General features: G+C 52.6%; 1 long non-coding RNA gene across 1 annotated transcript; it reads left to right on the forward strand.

Annotated features, from left to right (window-relative positions):
* Positions 1 to 1,452: 1,452 nt before the first annotated feature.
* LOC119364098 lies at positions 1,453 to 3,107 on the forward strand. The gene is made up of 2 exons (XR_005174660.1): positions 1,453 to 2,593; positions 2,679 to 3,107. It is a non-coding gene; the product is annotated as an uncharacterized LOC119364098 (long non-coding RNA).
* Positions 3,108 to 17,592: the final 14,485 nt, after the last annotated feature.

The raw sequence follows: 17,592 nt of genomic DNA on the forward strand, positions 1-17,592 counted from the left end.
ATACAGACGGTCTATTCTGCTATTATTAGCAGAATAACTATTCTGCACACCACTTCGGCACTACACGCTCAACAGAAGCGCACTGCATCATTTTGACGACGAACACTACAATAGAGACTAGTGAACTTCTTGTCGGAAAAAACTGCACGCGTTATTTTTTCGGTACTGTTTTCACTCTAATTTTTTAACTGTTTATCGGAATGAGGCGTGTAATATACCATTGAAAAGCTATGGATTAGGCGCAACTTCAACATGTTGAACACTTTTCGAGATTCCACACGGTTTAAAAGCAGTTTTGAAAATAGTGCGGCGGATGACGAGTTGCAGCCAGCGTTTTTTCGCGTTTTTTTCTAAACCGCTTGTCGGAATGAAGCAAATGATACGCCGTTGGATAGATATCATCAAGGCGCATCTTTTTCATATATAAATCTTTCTCTAATTCATTACGGTTTAAGAGCAGTTTCAAATTTACTAAATCGCGGAATTCTGTATTTCAAGTTTTTTAAAATTTTCGGTACTGTTTTTGCTCCAGTTTTTGAATCATTTGTCGAAACGAAGCGTATGATACGCTGTTGGAAAGCTATGGATAAGGTGCAACTTTCGTATAAACTACGTGAGAGAACAAAGTGAGCTTCAGAACATACATATCCACTCATTATTTTTACATAGCCACACTACCATCCAGTACACAGCAGAATCAACAACACAATACCCAACCGAACTGTACTAGACAAAGACTATACAAAATGACCATCCATTCTTACTACTACAGCTCTCTGCGTTTCTCATAAACAACAAAATGGACTTCTAATGACCATTGATGTTATCTTCTCTTTTCTTACTGAGTACACTGCAAATGATTTCCAGAAGAAAAAAAGAGTGAGATGCAAAACAACGCACACGTCAGTCTCACACAAAACTGCACACTGAACTCCATGATGAGTGTGTATGACTTTTTCTGTCTTTTTCTTCAACCGGCAAACCAAAAGGCACAAACCATCTTCGTTTTGCCTACCGGTGCTATCGCACTGCACCTGATGCACGCACCGCACTACATAGAGAAAAGGATGCTAAAAATGGGTGGTCAGGAGGATGTGGTGGTTTGCAGGGGCAAAACTGGTGGCCGCCGGCGTTGGGGGTGGAGCCCGTGGCCCCCCATCAGTGTTCGGAGGAGTGGAGCGAACTGCACACGCCGGTTTGGTCGAGCTGCACGCTACTGGGGGCAGTATTGCACCCCCCTGTGCACCTCGCCGCCGTTGTTGGAGGGGGGAAGGAAGGACGCCGCCGTCGTAGGATGGAGTCCAGGTGGTCGACGACGTGGTCTCCGTGGTGCTCACGGGAGGGGAGGTGATGGTCGCCCGCAGCCACATTACGACAGGAAGACGCGTGAGGATCCAGCCTCCTTGGGCACACGCGGGGCCGCCGCCCACTCCCAGCCCGAGATCCGATCTCCACAGGTGGTAGGTGAGCCGCCGGCCATCCAGCACAACAGAGCTGGTGCGGCCAGAGGTTGGAGGGCGGCGCCGATCAGGAGGGAAGGGGGCGCCGGAGGATGATCTCAGCGGGGAGGGCCAGTTGCGTTCCAGATGTCGGGCGCGTAGCCTCCAGCACCATCGCTGGGCTGCGCATCCTCGATCTGGCGCTGGGTAGGAGGTTGGTATCCAGAGAGGGGCGACGCGGTGGGGCTCTACGGAGAAGAAGGATGGGTGGCGTCGATGGGGGTAGGTGTGGGTGGAAGGCCGGTCGGTGGAGGGTGCCCGGCCGGCGCGGCGCGGTGCTGGTGGCTACCGGCGACGGCAGTAGAAGGTAATGAGAACTGGGGTTGGTCTGGTGCGAGGCTGAGGGGTGGCGCAGGGAGGGAGGTTGTGCGGTGGAGGCATTGGGGGAGGGAGGTGGTTCAGTGGGGAAGGAGATGGGGAGACGAAGGAGGGAGGAGGTGGGTGGTGGGCACGAGTCTGGGAGCCTGGAGGACTGGGGGTGGGTTCAACGGCGACGCGCCCGCTGCCCCGTCCCCAACCAGCAGCGCCGTCGCCACCAACCCCCCAGCCAGAGAGGAGAAGCCGCCCCGACACCAACCGGAGACGCCGCCACGCCCCAACCGGAGCCGCTGCCGCCGCCACCTGCGCTCATCCGCCTCTGCGCCCTGCAACGCCACGCGCCGCCGTCCTTTGCAATCGCACGTTGTTCGCGAGATGGATCTCGCCTCTGCCATCGCACGGCGCGGATGCGGCCGGCCCGGCGTGCGGCGATTCTTGGCTGCGTTGCCAGTCCCCGTGCACGGATCTGAGCAGAGCCGACAAGATCCGTAGACACCATCGCTCATGGGCATCTGGTCACAGCGGCCGCCGTTGTGGCCATTGCAGGAGCTGCTTAGGGCGACGTCCTCTGGCGCGCTGCCTCCTCTTCCCACCCTCCTTCGAGCCCCCACCGTGGTGAAGTCCTACTGCAGAAATATGCCAAGTCCTACTACAGCAGGTCTGCCATGGTGAAGTTGAACCCTGAGCTCTGAGGCCGGCGCCTAGCCAAACCCCCACGCCGGGCCTTGGGTCCATAACACGGGGGGCGCTGCACCGCCATTCAGCTGCAGCGCTGGGTAAGGTCCTCCGTCGCCGCCGCACAATCTTGTTAACTATTTGTTTCGCTAATGCTGCTTGTCGTTCACCATTGTGTGGTTGTAGAGCCTCCATGGAAGGTCAGGTAAATTTCTCGTGGCAGTATAAACAAAATAACAGCGACAAATCAATTCACTTCCTGAGTATGAGGGTGAGTTCAGAGATCATGCTTCTACAGAGAAAATGGAGTCATGCAAGGTTCCCCTAATCATCCAGTCAACCAGCGATGGTGTCCATGACGGGCTGCAGTTAGGAAAAAGTGTTGAACCTAAATAATCTGCTATGGAGGAGACAATACTAAGAAAAAGTCGCTGGTCAGCACCTCTGCTCTCGAGATGGCAGGTGACCTCGTTGATGTCTAAAGCTAGTTCCACCCCCCTGTCCTAAAACTGAATCCGTAGCAAAGCATCAATTCCTCCTGTATTTGTTCTGTAAGTGATTTTGATTGATGTATGAAGTTCAGATTTATCTGCAGGTGCAAAACACTAGTGTTTTTGGTCCATTGTTTCAGTTTCACAAGCCGCAACCCATGCGCCGCCCCCAACCCGCCCCAACCGACGATGCCGCTGCCGTCCCGCCCCAAACCGGCAACGCCGCCGTAGCCCCGCCCCAACCGAGCGCCGCCCCTGCTCCTTCAGGCGATGCGCCCTGTTTCGCATGCCTTGTTCCACTGTCCACCGGCTCCGTCCGTCGTCCTTTCTCTCAACTTCTTCTCCGTCGGCAGGGACGAGCAGGGAGCTGTCATCCATGTCGTCCTCAACCACCTTGCAAGAAACAGTAAATTGCTGGCGCATAGGTCCAACGCCAAACCAAGCAAATGTGCGGCTGAAGAAGTTCAAACAAGGGGCGAGGAGCAACTGGAGGTCAGCGAGCAAGGGGGCGAAGCTAAAATGGAGCAGACGAAATCTTTGCGCAGTAGCGCACAAGCCCTGAGTGGGTATGGTGTGCCTTCGAGCAGCGACCATGCATGATGCGAGCCGCTTGAGAACCAGTGATGCTACTAGAGACGGAATCACAAGATGACTGAAGTCCAACTGTTGTGTTGGACAATGTCCATCTATTTCGTGGTTGACAAATTCAACCCTCCCAGGATGTGCCTATTATTTTTAATATCCCTAAAATGAATGCATATTCCCTAAGAAAAATGAATGCATGTAGTTGAGAGAGAACCTCCAGGAAATTCAAACATCCGTGGTTCACTTAGTGTTTGAAGGTTGGAACAATAGAGAATAAATATTGACATTAAAAGACAAGCCAAAAGGCATTTTACCGAAACAAGAGTTTGCCCAAAAATAAGCTATGGAACTTAACAAAACCAAAAAAGCCTATATGTTAAAAGACATAACAGTGACAATTTTTTCCATCATTGAAACTAAACCAAGAAGTTTAAATTGGAAACACATAGCAGGTCAAATATTTATAAAAACAGAAAATTGTGTATCTAAAAAAATAAAAAACAAGAAGTTCAAATGAAAAATAACACATGACATTGGTGTTTATTTTTATAAAAGAACATGATTTTACCATTTCAAAAAATGGAAAAGATAGAAGTTCAAATGAAAAAACCAATTCGATATAAAGAAACAGAAATGGCTAGAGGACATCCTCCCGAACCCACGTTCAAATTTAGAAAATGGGGTGGATTAGCGTCCGTTTGAACAAAAATAAAAATTATTTCTGAAAAACAAAAAAAAGGTCAAACTACAATAACAAAGAAGTATAAGGTTTAAAAACAGGTAAATTTAATGATTCTAAAAAACTAGGAAGTTCAAAAATAAAAAATGAACTTTTACAAATGGAATTGTTTTTCCATTTTGCAAAAAAATAAACCAAGAAGTTCAAATTAAAATAACAGAGAAGTCCGAAGATTATAAAAAAACTCAGATTTTTCTCGTTACTAAAGAATAAAAAGAAGTTCAAACAAAAAAATAAAAAAGTAATAAACCATAGAGAATTTGCCAAAAGTTTCTACATGGGGAAGGAGCTCTTAAATCATGTACATTTTGCCAAAAATTTAACTTGGGTCATGCATGATACTCGTGTCCATAGCTTTCCAACGGTATATCGCAAGCCCCATTTGGGCAATGTTTGCGGAAGTTCAACCAAGCACTTGAGGAAGTTCAAGTTCTACTGCTGCAGCAGGTTATGTAGTTATCAAAATATTATTCTCATCACACGCTCGTCACGACCCAAGAGCAAATCGACCAATGAGCGAGATTCCTATTTAAAACGAGCATTTAGTTGCTAAAAACCGTTTCCAAATTACACTTATATCACATAGAAAATGAGCATTTAGTTATCAGAATAATTCACGTCGGGAGACACGATTGCGAAGATAGCTTCAAGGTCGGGTTCTATATAGGGAAATTCAGGTTGTGTAACTCAGGAAGTTTAGGATTTTTCCCATTACTTAAAGAAATAAAACCATGAAGTCCAAATTAAAAAGATAAAGAAGTTCCGTGATTATAGAAAACTCATATTTTCCTCGTTATTAAAGAATAGAAACAAGAACTTCAAAAAAGAAATACCAAGGAGTTCAACTTTTAAAAATAGAACGCTTCAAAATTACATAAAAAAGATTAAGAAAAAAAACTAGGAAGTCTATATTAAAAAGATGGAGAAGTTCAATGATAATAAAAAACTCAGATTTTCCTCATTATTAAAGAATATAAACAAGAAGTTCAAAAATAAAATAACAAGACGTTCAATCTTTAAAAATGGAGCATTTCAAAATTCGTAAAAAAAGATTGAGAAATTTAGATTAAAATTCATAAAAAATCAGATATTCTAACGTAATCGAGAGAAATTTAGATTGATAACTGCCAGAAGTTCACGTACTACACGGTGTGCATTTTGTATTAAAAAAAGAAACAAAAAGCAAACACTACAAGTTTTGTTGTTATAAGTTGAAGTCGTAGGTCAGATAAAGGTAAAAAAATTATTGTGAGAGAGGTTTGTATAAAAGGAAAATATCATTTGTGTAATACTAATGAATGAATGAGAATATTACAAACAAAAATACGTCACCGAAGTTCAACGTGAAAACAGCATGAAGTTCAATTACTACACTGAATGAATTACGGATGAAAAACTTTTAAAATCGTCGTGACTGTGTAAAAGTGATCAACACCAGAAAATTGCGTGTTTATAGCAACTTTCATATGGATATCACTTGCTTAATTTCGTGAGTGGGTGGAGAGCTGCGAGCCAAAAAAGCACGTGAAAAATAGAGTGAAGTACAAGTACACGTGTCGAGAAGTTCAGGTTCTTCACGCGGTGCATTTTCAAAGAATTAGTTTCGCGATAAAGGCAGAACGAATGATCTCGCCATTTTTGTAATTACTTGAAAACAGCTAGGAATCAGAGAAAGCCATCAACATGAAAAAGTTTCGCATTTTCCGTAGCTTTTCAGAGGTATATTATTTGCCTCATTCCGTGTCGGTGTACTAGAATAGGGGTACCCTAGTACCCCGAACTTGTGCACGGGCAGTTGCAGCACCCCGCGGCAAAGGCTTGCCGGGCGAACGCCAAGATCCCCCAAGGTTCCCTTGGAGCCATCCAAGAACAAAGTATTTAAGCTAAGGAGACAAGACCCCGGCAAGAGGAGCTTGCCGGGAAGGCCAACCAAGGCGCTCCAAGGAACTTGCCGTGATGCGCCACGCGCTCCGGCAAGGCAGCAAGGCCCCGGCAAGAGGAGCTTGCCGGGAAGACTAAACAAGGTACACCGAGGCCCGGTGAGCGACGAGCTTCTGGGCCCAGCGAAGATAACGATAGCGGCAAGGTGCTTGCCGCGGCAGGCGGCCACTTTGCGTCCACGCCCCAGCGCATCCACCAACGTGTCGCTCTGGGGGCCTCTCCGGGTGCGCGTGGCGGGAGGCTGTGCAGCCAGCAGTGCGCAGTGGCATGCGAAGCTGACAAGATCACCATCGTGGCGAACGGTGGCGCCCCTAACGGTCCTTTTCTGCACTGTTTGGGCGACTTAGACGAGCATTTAATGCCCTTGTCCCCTGCCGTCAGGGTTAGGTAGGGTGCACTGTACAAGCAACTGTATCAACTACCTCGCTTTTTACGTTTTTACCCTCCTCTGTGTTGCCACCTGTCGGTGACCCCTTTAGCGTATAAAAGGAGGCCCATGCGCAACATAGAGGAGGTTCGGCTGGGAGGCTCGGACAGTCGGCTTCGATTCATTCCTAGCCCAGAGAACATCACACTCTCACTTTGGAGAGCAAGAACACCAGATAATACAACCAGACAAGCAGCAGTAGGAGTGTTATCTCTCCGGAGAGCTCCGAAGCTGGGTAAACTGCTCGTGTGCCTCACCTCGATCTGCTCTTTGTGCGATCTCCGCCCCCCGCCGAACCGAAAGGGGCCCGGTCCGCCGGCCCCATAGGTGTTCGAGGATCAGTTCACCCTGACATCTTTGGCGCGCCAGGTAGGGGGCGTCGAGATTGCGTGAACCTGATCCGGCATTCACACGAGCTAGATCCTTATTCCCTTCATCAACATGCCACCGAAGAAGAAGACTTCGGCGGCGGCCACTCCATCCACGTCACTTCCGCCACCGTTGGAGCAAACGAGTGGTGGGATGGACGCCGGCGGAAGAAAGGACGTCGACGAGGAAGCCCATGATGCCGCCAGGTCCAAGAACAAGGCTGCGCAAACCTCGGTGACTGTACATGTTCCACGCCACTCTCAGGAGGCGCAAGATCAACAGCGTCATGGCACTAGCAGTGCCATACGCATGATAGCCCAAGACCAAGCTGGTGGATCTCGGGGCGCTCAAGACCAGCATGCACGCCAGCGTGCTGACACGAGCGGGGCACGGTCGCCTGGACGGGATACTGCTCCTTCTAACATAGTTAGAAGTTCGAGCACGTCCCGCTCCTCGCGCCGTCCGCCACTACCACCCACCACTCCAGCAGAAGCTTTGGCGTGAGATCAACTTCTCCTAGATTACCCTCCGACGTCAGACAAGATCGACGAATGGAGAGCCACCATTCAGAGTCTCATCGGCTACGCCAACGGCGACACTCCACGGCGGCCGAGCGCATCGCCGCTGCGGCAGGACCGCCGGACGCGAGCCGGTGACGACGAAACGGGCGGAGGTGCAACTACCATGCAATCACCGCCCCGAAGGCCAAGATCGCCGACTCGCCGGATCCACCTCGACAGCGACTCCACTGCATCGTCGGATCCACGAGCTCGTCGCGATCAGCGCCAAGTTCTTCATGATCGACAACAAGAAGACGCTCGAACCCGCATCGAGCACCGAAGAGAAGCGCGACGTTAATCCGACAAGCGCGCTGGGCCCTCTGTTGACATGCATGCGCCAGGGGAACCAGGCAATTTGCCGTACGCGGTAGGTTGTCCTGCGTTCACTCGTGAGCTGCGGCAAGTCCAGTGGCCCAGTACAAAGAACTTCAAGCCAGACGTACTAGAGAAGTACGACTGCAAGACGCATCCATCAGAGTTCCTCAGCATCTACACCATTGCGGTACAAGCTGCCGGGGGACGAGATGACAAGATCCTTGCCAACTACTTCCCGCTGGTGCTCAAGCCCAACGTCAGATCCTGGCTCATGCCCTTGCCGGACAACTCCATATCCTCTTGGGCTGATCTGTGCCATCAGTTTGTCGGCGCCTTTACCGGAGGACACAAGCCTCATGGCCAGGAGAGTGATCTTCATCTGCTCGCCTAGAAGGAAGGAGAGCCCCTGCGCAAGTACATTCAGAGATTCAGTAGCATGCAGCACAACATCCCAGACGTCCACCCTGCCGCGGTGATCAGCGCGTTCCATCAGAACATGCGGAACCGCAGGATGCGGGAGGAAATGGCGATGTGCAAGATCAGGGACGTCAGTGAGTTATACGCACTGGCCGACAAGTGTGCGCGTGCTGAGGAAGGGAGGAGGCTCCCCGGAGAAAATATAGGAGCGGGAGGATCTGATAGTGAAGATGCTGCCCCGACAAGGAGAAACCGGCGGCGGAACAACAGAAGGAGGAAAGGCAAAGAAGTGCTAGTTGTTGAGCAGTCCGGCAATGGTGGCGGCGCCAAGGAAGCCAAAACTGGTGACTCCGGCAAGGAGGTTGCCGCGGAGGTGGCGGTCGCCGACAAGCAGGACGGCACCAACAAGCAGTATTGCAAGATTCACCGCACCAAGGGCCATGATCTTCAGAATTGTAAGAGAGTCGAGCAGCTTGTTGAGCAACAGAAAGCTGAATACGAGCGGCGCGACAAAGAGAAGGCCCAGGAAGGAGCTGGTGGATCCGGCAAGAAATGTCCCGGCCGAGGAGGACGCCGCGGCAAGGCCAAGCAGCAGCAAGGAGACAGACCTCCTCGCGGCCGTGAAAAGGATGAAGATGACGGCGACGATGAAGATATGGATGATGAGGAGACTGATGAGCAGGAGTTCCAGAAAGCCACAGAGGTCCTGTGCGTTGACGGTGGTGCTTCTCTGCCTGCCTCACACCGCCAGCTCAAGCAGTGGGTGCGGGAAGTTAATGCAGCAGAACCACCCGTCGAGTCACGCAAGCCTCTGAAATGGTCTGGCACGCCTATCATCTTTGATATTGAGGACCACCCGGATCGCATAACTGCGGTCGGGTGCTTGCCGATGTTGGTTTCACCTACAATCCGCAACCTCAAGGTCACTAAGATGCTAGTTGACGGCGGGGCCGGCTTGAACCTGATCTCCTCCGCGGTGCTCCGGAAGCTCCAGATCCCTGACAGCGAGCTCGAAGAGACCGACACATTTCAAGGAATTAACCGGGGAAGGAGCAAGCCAAAGGGAAAGATCACGTTGCCGGTAACATTTGGCAGTGAGCTGAACTTCAGGACTGAGAGGGTCACGTTTGACGTTGCCGACATTCCATTACCTTATAATGGAATCCTTGGCCGTCCGGCACTCGCCAAGTTCATGGCAGCCTCTCACTATGTGTACAACGTACTGAAAATGCCAGGCCCAATAAGTGTCATCTCTGTCCCTGGCGACAAAAAGGATGCTTTTATCTGTCTCGACAAGATCTACCGGGAAGCAGCAGCTGCAGCAGAACGGAGGACACTTGCCGCTGAAGCTCCCGGGGGGAAGAAGAAGACCAAGTCCGGCAAGAGCTCTGATGCCCGCTCCGGCAAGCGCACCTCTTCGGAGTGCTGCGCTACCGTCGAGGACGCACCATCGAGCTCCACCGGCAAGTGTAAAAAAGCAATGGCAGCTCCACCTGAGACCAAGAAGGTGTTCGCCAAGGAGGATGGCACTGGTGGTACCTTCACCATCAGCGCCACTCTTGACCCCAAATAGGAAAGCGCGCTTGTTGCTTTCCTGTGGGCGAATGTCGACGTGTTTGCGTGGCAAACGTCTGATATCCCCGGTGTTCCCAGGAAAGTAATTGAGCACCACCTTGCCGTCTGTCCTCATGCGCGGCCCGTCAAGCAGAGAGTCAGGAAGCAGGCAGTAGAGCGTCAAGAATTCATCGCAGAAGAAATCAAGAAGTTGGAAGCAGCAGGCCTTGTCAGAGGAGTACTCCATCCCACGTGGTTGGCCAATCCTGTTGTTGTGCGCAAGGCTAATGGGAAATGGAGACTTTGTATTGACTTCACTGATGTTAATAAAGCTTGTCCCAAAGACCCATTTCCCTTGCCGCGTATTGACCAGATTGTTGACTCCACAGCCGGATGTGATTTGCTTTCGTTTCTTGATGCATACTCAGGATATCATCAGATCTTCATGGCCGAAGAGGATGAAGAGAAAACCGCATTTATCACCCCGTGTGGCACGTACTGCTTCATACGGATGCCTTTCGGTTTGAAGAATGCTGGTTCAACATTCGCAAGGGTAGTCCATCATGCTTTTGAGCCACAAATACACAGAAATGTGGAAGCTTACATGGATGACATAGTGGTCAAGAGCAAGAGCAAGGCGACCTTGATTCAAGATTTAGACGAAACATTTGCAAACCTACGCAAGATCAACCTCAAGCTTAACCCCGAGAAGTGCGTGTTTGGAGTCCCTTCCGGCAAGCTTCTCGGGTTCTTCGTGTCTCAGCGGGGAATTGAAGCCAATCCCGACAAGATCAAAGCCATTGAGCAGATCGAAACACCAAAGCGCGTCAAGGATGTACGAAGGCTTGCCGGTTGCGTGGCTGCTCTCAGCAGGTTTATCTCTAGATCTGCCGAGCGCGCCCTGCCATTTTTCAAAATTTTGAAAAAGGCAGGTCCAATGAAATGGACTCCGGAAGCAGAGGCTGCGCTGCAGGACTTAAAGAGATACCTGTCCTCCACTGCGACGCTTGTCGCACCTAAGCCGCAAGAGAAGTTGCTGCTGTATATAGCAGCAACCAATCAAGTGGTTAGTGCTGCGTTAGTGGTGGAGAGGGAGGCGGATGATGAGCCAGCAACCACGGCAGATCCATCCAGCGACAAGTAGGGGGCTTCGCCGACAAGTTCTGGTCCCGACAAACATGGGATTGCGCAGGAGCATGATAAGATGCCAAGGAGAATGGTGCAGCGCCCAGTTTACTTTGTCAGTTCTCTCCTGCAGGGGGCTAGATCAAGGTATTCTGGTGTGCAGAAGTTGCTTTTCGGCCTCCTCATGGCCTCGAGAAAGCTGCGCCATTACTTCCAAGCACATGAGATCACAGTCGTCACTCGCTTTCCGCTGAAGAGGATACTGCAAAATCCAGAAGCAACGGGCAGGATTGTCGAGTGGGCGCTGGAACTGTCAAGCTTTGGCCTCAAGTTTGAGAGCACCTCGACAATCCAAAGCAGAGCATTGGTAGAGTTCATAGCAGAATGGACGCCAACCCCAGATGAAGAAATTCCAGAAACGAGCATCCCCGTCAAAGAGGCAAGCAAAGAGTGGCTGATGTACTTTGATGGTGCCTTCTCGCTGCAAGGCGCCGGTGCAGGCGTGCTGCTTGTCACACCCACTGGAGAGCACCTCAAGTACGTAGTCCAGATGCACTTTCCCAAAGAGCAAGCAACCAACAATACTGCAGAGTATGAAGGATTGCTTGCCGGTCTCAGAATCGCAGCAGACCTTGGGATCAAGAAGCTCATTGTCAGGGGTGACTCACAGCTTGTTGTCCGACAAGTAAATAAGAACTACCAGAGTCCGTTGATGGAAGCGTATGTCGATGAAGTGAGGAAGCTAGAAGAGCACTTTGACGGCCTACAAATGGAGCATATCCCAAGAGCTCAGAATGATATTGCTGACGGCCTGTCAAAGTGCGCCGCACTAAAGTTACCTGTGGAACCAGGGATCTTTGTGCTTAAGTTGACTCAACCATCCGTAACACCATCAACTGGACAAAACAAGAAGAGGAAGTTGGTTTCCAGCGACTACTTTCCGGCAGAGCTCCCCGAAGTCGCCGCCAAGAAAGTCCCCAAGATCAACACCAAGAAGGCTGAGGGGCAGTCTGCTCCGGCAAGCCTAATGGTTTGTTCCGTTGAAGCAGACGCTCCCGACAAGTTTTGCTCCGGCAAGCTTGCCGGGGAACATCAAGCTCCGGCAGGGCCGCAAGTCCTTGCCGTAGAAGCAGATGTTCCCGCAGCAGCAGATGTGCCTTTAGTCCTTTTTGTCGAGCCACAAGCTCCAGCATGGGCACAGTAGATTGTCCATTTCCTTCAGACAGGAGAACTTCCCGAAGAACAAGAAGAAGCGGAAAGAGTAGCCCGGCAGTCAAGTATGTACCAGTTTGTCGATAGCATACTGTACAGAAGAAGACTCAACGATGTGAAATTGAAGTGTATTCGCCGGGAAGATGGACAAAAGCTGTTGGCAGAGATACATGGAGGCATATGTGGCCACCACATAGGCGCAAGAGCACTTGCCGACAAAGCTTTCCGGCAAGGTTTCTTTTGGCCGACAGCCCTCCAGGATGCAACTGCACAAGTAACCAAGTGTGAAGCGTGCCAGTTCCACTCCAAACAGATACACCAGCCAGCTCAAGCTCTCCAGACGATCCCTTTATCCTGGCCATTTTCAGTCTGGGGGCTCGATATCCTCGGCCCCTTCCCCCGAGCTGTCGGGGGCTTTGAGTACTTGTACGTCGCAATCGACAAGTTCACAAAGTGGCCGGAAGTGCAGCCAGTGAGGAAGGTGACAGCACAGTCAGCAGTCAAGTTCTTCAGGTCGATTGTTTGCCATTTCGGGATCCCTAACAGGATCATCACCGACAATGGCACGCAATTCACGAGCCGCACCTTCATGCAGTACGTCCAAGACCTTGGCGCCAAGGTCTGCTTCGTTTCTGTTGCTCATCCGAGAAGCAACGGTCAAGCAGAAAGGGCAAATGCTGAAGTGCTGCGCGGGCTCAAGACCAGAACTTTCGACAGGCTGCATAGGTGCGGAAGAAACTGGATCGAGGAGCTGCCGGTGGTTCTTTGGTCGATCAGAACGACGCCAAATCGAGCCACTGGCCAGACACCTTTCGCTCTAGTCTATGGAGCAGAGGCAGTTCTCCCCATGGAACTCGTATACGGATCACCTCAAGTGCTCGCTTATGATGAGCTTGAGCAAGAACAGCTGCGGCACGACGACGCGCTGCTCCTTGAGGAAGATCGTCTTCAGGCTGCTGTACGAGCTGCTCGATACCAGCAAGCTTTGTGCCGCTATCACAGCCACAAAGTTAAAGCCAGAAGCTTCGAGGAAGGCGACCTTGTTCTTCGGCGCGATCAGTTCACCAAGAATTCCAACAAGTTGACGCCAAAGTGGGAAGGCCCTTATCGGGTGGGACGAGTCACAAGGCCTGGCGCTGTCCACCTTGAGACCGAAGATGGCATTCCGGTGAGCAACTCCTGGAACATAGAGCATCTTCGTAAGTTTTTCCCATAAGGCGCGGTTGCCGGAACCCGTTCCGGCAACCACCTTTTGTACAAGTCTTGCCGCTGTTGCATGTAATCCTTTGTACAAAGCCGGGCGCAGATCCCGTGCATAAGTAAAACCCCATGTGCTCCGCACAGCTTGTCCATTTCATGCGTTAGTTCCTTTCTTGCATGCGATTATCTGACACTTTGTGCAGCACCTACATCCAGTAAGCAGTAACGAGCCAAAGAGCTCCATATTATTATTTTCTCTTCTTTCTTTTTCTTTTAAAGGAAAAGAAGGTTCTCTCGCACACAAGTTTGCCGGGGGGAAGGAGAAGATTGTGGTATGGGCCAGGCGTCGTTCAAGCAAAGACTTGCCTTACCGGGAAGCAAATAACAGAAAAGCTAAGTTGCCAAAGTTTGAGCAATCACTTTTTTAAAATTTTGAGTTATCTTCCTCGAACGACCCTGCTTTGTATGGAAAACATGTGCGCGGAGGAACCAACTCATGGCTAGTTGCGCCCTTACTTTGTTTCGAGTCCACTCAACAGCTTAAGCATGCTGCATCTAGTCGCGACAAGGTTTCTTGTCGGAAGCAGCGGTGCCAGCAGGCTGCTGAAGTTCCGCACTCAGTGCTCGCGGCTCGGGCGCCTGCGCCGACAAGTTCCCTAGAAGCGTAGGGTAAAAACATACAAAGGAAGGAATCTAGTAGAGGAAATAACATTGCAATTGATAACAGAAATAAAGTTATATTACAAAGATAACTTGTCGCAGCTCTAACAGACTGTTTTCATAACATGGTTAGCAGCGACAAGGGAAAAGAAGAAATGGGCGACCTAATCTACGCGTCCGCCCTCGACTCTCTTGATCTCGCTCACCTTGTCCACAATGGGTGCGACAAGGGCCTTGAGTGCATCCAGATCGGCGTCAGGCGGCAAGGACCTGAGGACGTTGGTGAAGCTGAGGCCTGGATTGCGGAAGGCTACCTTCATCAGCACCTTCTGGAGAACCCCGGCGCAGATTTTGCGCGACTCGTCGGCCAGCTGCTTTGGGATCCTCTCCCGGAGCCGCTGGAGTGCCGTCTCCACGCCCTTGAAGAACAGGCTGAGCTTGGCGCTGGGTTGAAGACTCTCGTCGGAAGGATACCCAAAATCCTCCATCCCCAGCTGCGCCAGCTCCTCGTTGATGACTGCGGCAGTGTTCACCAGACCCTCGGTCCAGTGCTCCACTGTGTCTCTGAACGAGTTCTGGGTAACTGCAATGCTCTCCAGCAGCGCCGCGTCAGCCTTGACCTTCTCCGCCAAGGTCTTCTCCCGCTCCTTGGCGGCCTCCAGCGTCTGCGTCAGCGTGGCCAGCTTCAGCTCCAAGTCTGCTTTGGAATCCTTGGCAGCGCTGAGCTCCTTGCGCCTCTCAGCGAGAAGGCCTTGCAGCTCACCGTGGGCGGCAGCATCCTTCTCGCGCTCACGCTTGAGCGCGGCAAGCTCCTCGCCGCTCTTCCCAATATCGGCCTCCAGCCGCGCCACCTTCTCCTCTAGCTCTTTATTGGCGGCCTCTGCAGTTGCCGCGGCATCCTTTGCCTCCTTGAGCGCCCCGCCAAGTGCTCGCTCGCGCTCGGCGAGCTCTTCCTCATAGCTGTCGAGGTGGGCCTTCCGCTGCACTAGTTCACGTTCCCGCGCGGACTGCTTCTCGGCAGCAAGCCTTTGTTCCTCCTCAGCCTTAGCCTTCTCGAGAAGAAAGGCCGTGCGCTCCTCGTCGACTCGCTCCCGCTCCTGCGCCAGGGACCGGAGAGCTTCTTGATTTTGGCCCCGGAGCTCCTCCGCGCGCTTTTCCATGTCAACTCCCGCCTTCGCGACAAGCGCTTCCCGGGAAGCCAGCTTGGCTTGCCGGGTGCGGTAGAGTGACAGCAGCTTCCGCAGCAGCTGCTCCTTCTCAGGCTCGCCGCTCCTGCTGCCGGGCGCGTCGATCAATGACAGTCCAGCAGAGGCGAGCACCTCCCCGTCAAAAGTCTCCCCCTCGACCGGCGCCCTGGAGCTCGACGCCCAAGGCAGCTTGATGAAGATATTGTCACCGGCCTGCAAGTAGGCGCCGGGCTGGGGCTCCTCGGAGCCTGGCTCTGCAGAAGCGGCAGAGGGTTCGGCGGTCGTCGCAGCGCCCGGTGCTCCTGCGGCCTCAGGGTCGTCAGTGCGATCGCCCGACCCCTCGCCGGCTTCCGCAGCAGCAGCCCCGACGGCCTCCTCGCCGGCGGTCACATCAGCATCGGCACCTTCCTCGCCGGTGCCCTCTGTCTCCATTGGCTCAGCCGAAGATGGGTCTGAAGAACGAAGAGGGGAGGAAAATCAATCAAAAAATCCAAGAAAGGAAAACGGAAGAAGCAGAACCCAAGGGAAAGTTTTTGGGCAAGTGGATTACCTGCGCCAAGATCTTCAGTTGCGGCCTCGGTCGCCGCAGGATCAGCAGTGTCGTCCCTTGACGGAGAGTCCCCCCTTGCCGAAGAGCGCTCCCTTGCCGGGGACTCCTCCCTTGGCGGCGCAGTCGAAGCAGGTGGCACTTTGGGACCGGCCTCCGGGCGCTCCTGATGAGGCTGCTCTGCTCCTGCACAAGTCAACAAGCAAGATATCAACAAAGGAAAAAGCACTCAAGCGCGCCCGACAGCAGAAGGCTAAACTATGAACTTACGCTGGGGGCTGCGCTGGGGGCTGCTCCGAGGGGTGATTGCCGGGTCCGTCAAGATGGTCTCGGGCCCACCTCCTGCCGACGCGATGGGGTCATCCTCGATGACGATCACCGCGGCCTTGGCTCTCTTCGCCGCTCTCTGGGCCAGTGTTCTGAAAAGAAAAGAGTCCAGATTGGAGCAAGTCAGATACAAGATATAAACAACAAGATTGAAGGATTATAAGGGCACCAAAGAAACTCACTCTTCTTCCTCCTCGTCGGAGCTGAGCGCAGAAAGATCGAAGTCCGGCCCTCCTCCGGTGCGGCGAGGTGGAGGAGTAGGATCCCTTGCCCGCTTGGCGGGGGCAGTGGCGGTGGCCCGGGAAGATCCCGCTCCAGTTGCCGCTGTTGCGTGAGGCGCTCCCACGGCAACATTGCTTGCCACGGTAGAGCGCGTCGTGCGGCTCGGTGGCTGTGGAGCCGGCTGCCGCCCCGCTGCGTCCCCGGCCCTGCGAAGGCGCCTCCTTGGCGGGGCCGGGGGCTCCGCCTGCGGCAAGCTCTCTGAAGGCTCAGCCTCCTCCTCGCCGTCCTCGCTCGACTCGGCTTCGGAACCAGCAGGCTCCTCCTCGCCCATGAACTCCGCGCGTTCGGCAAGGTTTGCCGCCTCTACAGCCTCCGCCTCCTCCACAGTAAACCCAAACACACCCGCAGCAGCTGCGGCCGCAGCCTCTTCCGCCCTAGTAGCGATGAGCTGCAGCTCCTCGTCGGTGGTATCACGGGTGAGGCTCTTCTGCTCGTCGGTGCGGACCGACACTTCCTCCAAGGTGTCGAAGAACGCTCGCACAACGTCATCCGCAGGCTCTTGCCAAGTTGGGACGATGCCGTGTGAATCGCACAATGGCATCATGGCGCGGATCCGGTCAAGCGAAGAGTTATTGCACAAAGGAACTACGTCCCTCGGCAGTGTGAATGGGTGCTGGGGGTCGCGTTTGAATAATTCCAAGAGCATTGCATCCAATTCCAAGACGGTGAAGTTGTAGTTGAGGCCCGGCCGCAGCCTCATGATGTCCGCCGAATTCTTGAATTCCCAGGCGGGCCTCCCCCTCTCCTGCAGGGGGGCAATGCGGCGGCGGAGGAAATCTGCCCCGACAGCACCTACGGTGAGCCCGGCAAGCCTGAGGCGAAGAATCCTAGTGATGGCGATCTTCAGCCTCTCGTCTTCCGGGGCCACGTTGCTCCAGTCATTGCCGCGCACTATTGGAGTTTGGCGCACGGCGGTGAAGGGCTGTGGATCCTCCTCGACAATCCAACACCACTCTCTCTACCCGAGGCATGAAGTAATGGCGGAAAAGGGCTACACTAGGGTGGACTCCGACAAAGTTTTCGCACAAGTGTGCGAAAACTGCCATGGTCAGGACAACATTGGGGGTGAAGTCAAGGAGGCGGAAGCCATATGTGTTCATAATGTCACAAAAGAACTCCGAGAAGGGCGGGCAGTGCCCACAATAGAAGAATAGCGGGAAGA

The sequence above is a fragment of the Triticum dicoccoides genome, chromosome 2B (genome assembly GCF_002162155.2).
Source record: "Triticum dicoccoides isolate Atlit2015 ecotype Zavitan chromosome 2B, WEW_v2.0, whole genome shotgun sequence".
NCBI classification, from domain to species: Eukaryota; Viridiplantae; Streptophyta; class Magnoliopsida; order Poales; family Poaceae; genus Triticum; species Triticum dicoccoides.